This window comes from Chanos chanos, chromosome 4, assembly GCF_902362185.1.
Source record: "Chanos chanos chromosome 4, fChaCha1.1, whole genome shotgun sequence".
Classification (NCBI taxonomy): domain Eukaryota; kingdom Metazoa; phylum Chordata; class Actinopteri; order Gonorynchiformes; family Chanidae; genus Chanos; species Chanos chanos.
The window spans coordinates 1,389,500-1,394,499 of record NC_044498.1 but is presented as its reverse complement, the minus strand read 5'-3'; positions in this window follow the sequence as shown (position 1 = coordinate 1,394,499).

Below are 5,000 nucleotides of genomic sequence, written 5' to 3'. Positions count from 1 at the left end.
AGTTTTCCACTTAAGAGGAGAAGAACAGATCTAGAAGTAATCTGACGGACAGCTATGGAAAAAACTCTGATGGTCAAATCACATCCTCAGATGTGTTATGAAATGAAATGATTCTTTCATCTGTTTCTGTCCTCTTTTGTGGTAAATACTGCAAATTTACCAGACGTCAGATAACACTTTGTATAAAAATAGCTCTCTCTTAATCTCTCTCTCTCACTCTCTTTCAGACACACACACACACACGTATGGACTCAAACACACAACGAAAACTTTTCGTGTGAAAGCCCTCGTTGGCTTTGAGATTTAACTGAAATGTTCGATCTCTCATCATGATCAAGGCAATTTTCTTCACAGTGATTTCAACGTTCGAGTAGCTAACTGTTCTAACCCTGTTTATGGTTTGTGGTCTTGTTCTGTCTGCAGGACTGTTTTTAAATCATGTATTTCTGTATCATCTGGTTTTTCTTGAGAGAGATGGAAATCTTTTAATGTAGTCTCACTGCCTGGAGTAAAGCTCAGGCAATTTACATCGCTCAGTGTGAAAAGTTTATTTTAACTCAACTTCGTGCAAATAAAATATCTGATAGCATTCTCACTATCAGTTCGGTGAGCGTCAGATGGTTTTCGTGGTTTGCCTCTGAAGCACAGGTGAACCATGTACCTGTGTCTGTGAGTCCCGCTCTGTGGTTCTTCAGTCTTCTCACACATCATAAACACACAAACACACACGTGGACCAGTCCTGCATGCTTCTCACACATCATAAACACACAAACACACACGTGGACCGGTCCTGCATGCTTCTCACACATCATAAACACACAAACACACATGTGGACCAGTCCTGCATGCTCAGTCGCACGCAGCCTCTGCGCGTGTTAAATAATGAATGACGTCACGTCGAGTGCAGTGATGGATGGTGAGTTTGTGCCGTCACTCTGTTTGATTGACAGTTATAGAGCTGGCTTTACAAGGCAGCACTGTGTCTCTGACCCTCGCTCACTGGAAGAGAAGCTTTTATTTCCTCCATTTCCAGATGGCCCATAAGAAACATAGGGAGCCTCTGAGATGCTGCAGTGACAAAGGTCAGCTCTCTGTCACGGCGTTTTCGGCTGGGTGCAGAGATCGGACTTCAGATCTGACTCACTGTAAAGAGGTTAATGCTTTTTACTTTGACCTCTTTCTCTCTTCAGCTCATCAAACTTTTACAGCGTGTTTTTGATGTTGCAAAACTCCAAACGTCGGTGAGCCAGAGAGATGAGCTGCACAGCTTCAACGATAATTATTCATTATCTAGGACTTCTGTAATGATTGACAGGTTGTCTGAGTCTCTGTTTATGTTTGTTAACAGAAACAGCAGCTGGTCATTCCTAACAAAGACAGTGTGCCTATGCTTTTAAGATAATTAGTGGAAGTTTATCGGCCTAAAGATGAAACACACAAAGACAAACCAAACAAATACAGACGTCCATCTGGAGTAGTGTGGGTGTTATTTAACTACCCAACAGCTGTTACCAAACCACTCTCTCTCTCTCTCTCTCTCACACACACACACACTCTCTCATACAGACACTCTCTTACTCTCATAGGCACTCACACACACACACACACACACACACAGACACACACACACACACACACAGACATACATCCATGCGTGCACACACACACACACACACACACACGTTTTTGTTTTATGGTTTTTGCCGATAACTTTTCAGCTTGGCATTGGAAAATGTATGACCACCAACCACATGCCCACCTGCCTCTTCTGCAAGCAATGGAAGAGGCGTGTGGAGGCATTGAGGTGGGGTCACTCCAGGGTTGGATACGGCACACAAGGCGATATTTTACCTGTTGCTCAGCCAGGGATGACATTGCTTGTGATTTGAATGGGATGATGAGGCCACCCCATCCCTTTCAATTCCTTAAAATACTTTTGTTTTGTTTACCATTGCACTGTAATTTTACTGTAATTAAAATTACTAAATTATTTTAATAATATTTTATGCTAAAATTAGTTTAGCATAAAATATTGTATTGATTACTGTGCTGCAATGTATTTTTCTTCTGAAGCCTTACTTTTTTGTGTTCATTGAAAAGCAAGTAGGGGGCGGCATGGTGGTGCAGTGTGTAGCGCTTTTGCCTCACAGCAAGAAGGTCTCGGGTTCAATTCCCGGCCGGGCGACCGGGGTCCTTTCTGTGTGGAGTTTGCATGTTGTCTGTGTCTGCGTGGGTTTCCTCCAGGAGCTCCGCTATTCTCCCACAGTCCAAAGACATGCAAAGTGGAGACACTAAAGTGCCCCTTGGTATGAAATGTGTGTGTTTGTCTGTGTGTCTGCCCTGTGATGGACTGGCAACCTGTCCAGTGTGTTTCCCCGCCTTTCGCCCTATGAGCACTGAGATAGGGTAAGCAGTTTGAAAATGAGTGAGTGAGTGAAATGGGAGTAGATGTACTAGAACAATCTCTCACAGGAGCCTGTAAGAGAAAATTACAGTTTCTGCCGATTGCTGACACACTGGAAGTGAATGCCGAAACAAAGGCACCGAAACCTTCACTTCTGTGACCATGTCTTAAACAAAGGCACCAAAACCTTCACTTCTGTGACCATGTCTTAAACAAAGGCACCAAAACCTTCACTTCTGTGACCATGTCTTAAACAAAGGCACCAAAACCTTCACTTCTGTGACCATGTCTTAAACAAAGGCACCAAAACCTTCACTTCTGTGGCCATGTCTTAAACAAAGGCACCGAAACCTTCACTTCTGTGGCCATGTCTTAAACAAAGGCACCAAAACCTTCACTTCTGTGGCCATGTCTTAAACAAAGGCACCAAAACCTTCACTTCTGTGGCCATGTCTTAAACAAAGGCACCAAAACCTTCACTTCTGTGACCATGTCTTAAACAAAGGCACCGAAACCTTCACTTCTGTGGCCATGTCTTAAACAAAGGCACCAAAACCTTCACTTCTGTGGCCATGTCTTAAACAAAGGCACCAAAACCTTCACTTCTGTGGCCATGTCTTAAACAAAGGCACCGAAACCTTCACTTCTGTGGCCATGTCTTAAACAAAGGCACCAAAACCTTCACTTCTGTGGCCATGTCTTAAACAAAGGCACCAAAACCTTCACTTCTGTGGCCATGTCTTAAACAAAGGCACCAAAACCTTCACTTCTGTGACCATGTCTTAAACAAGGCACCGAAACCTTCACTTCTGTGGCCATGTCTTAAACAAAGGCACCAAAACCTTCACTTCTGTGGCCATGTCTTAAACAAAGGCACCAAAACCTTCACTTCTGTGGCCATGTCTTAAACAAAGGCACCAAAACCTTCACTTCTGTGGCCATGTCTTAAACAAAGGCACCGAAACCTTCACTTCTGTGGCCATGTCTTAAACAAAGGCACCAAAACCTTCACTTCTGTGGCCATGTCTTAAACAAAGGCACCAAAACCTTCACTTCTGTGGCCATGTCTTAAACAAAGGCACCAAAACCTTCACTTCTGTGACCATGTCTTAAACAAAGGCACCGAAACCTTCACTTCTGTGGCCATGTCTTAAACAAAGGCACCAAAACCTTCACTTCTGTGGCCATGTCTTAAACAAAGGCACCAAAACCTTCACTTCTGTGACCATGTCTTAAACAAAGGCACCGAAACCTTCACTTCTGTGGCCATGTCTTAAACAAAGGCACCGAAACCTTCACTTCTGTGGCCATGTCTTAAACAAAGGCACCAAAACCTTCACTTCTGTGACCATGTCTTAAACAAAGGCACCGAAACCTTCACTTCTGTGGCCATGTCTTAAACAAAGGCACCAAAACCTTCACTTCTGTGGCCATGTCTTAAACAAAGGCACCAAAACCTTCACTTCTGTGACCATGTCTTAAACAAAGGCACCAAAACCTTCACTTCTGTGACCATGTCTTAAACAAAGGCACCGAAACCTTCACTTCTGTGGCCATGTCTTAAACAAAGGCACCGAAACCTTCACTTTTGTGACCATGTCTTAAACAAAGGCACCGAAACCTTAACTTTTGTAACCATGTCTTAAACAAAGGCACCGAAACCTTCACTTTTGTGACCATGTCTTAAACAAAGGCACCAAAACCTTCACTTATGTGACCATGTCTTAAACAAAGGCACCAAAACCTTCACTTCTGTGGCCATGTCTTAAACAAAGGCACCAAAACCTTCACTTCTGTGGCCATGTCTTAAACAAAGGCACCAAAACCTTCACTTCTGTGACCATGTCTTAAACAAAGGCACCAAAACCTTCACTTCTGTGGCCATGTCTTAAACAAAGGCACCAAAACCTTCACTTCTGTGGCCATGTCTTAAACAAAGGCACCAAAACTACAAACACATTTTCTGCTTTGCACTTTGTTTGCAATTCTGTAACACACTGTTTGCAAAACACTATACACTGTTTCTTACATTAGACACATTGTTTGTGAATTAACCTCTTGCAATCATTGGGAAAACACTTCTATTAGAAATGCAAAACATACCTGAAATTGGCCACACCCAAACACAAATAAGAGAACACTTGTACAGTAATTGAACACCACTCAGTCTGAGCCTTAGCACTACAAACAGACCTCAGGTAAGCTTTTGGTGGGGGTGGGGTGTCTGTGGGGGCTCCTGCAAGGAGTCTGCAAGCTGCTCTCCATCACCATGCCACCCTTGGTCGCTACAACACAGCACACATAATCACATTTCTGGATGTACTACATACTTGTACTGGACAGACCAGAGCAGCCCAGGTTTGTTGTGATCTGGGATAGTGTTAGTTTCCACCAGGCTGCTCTGGTCCGAGACTGGTTCACCAACAACAATAACTTCACAGTTGTATACTTGCCCCCTTACTCCCCATTTCTCAGTCCTACTGAGGAATTCTTTTCAGTTTGGCGTTGGAAAATGTATGACCACCAACCACATGCCCACCTGCCTCTTCTGCAAGCAATGGAAGAGGCGTGTGGAGACATTGAGGTGAGGTCAGA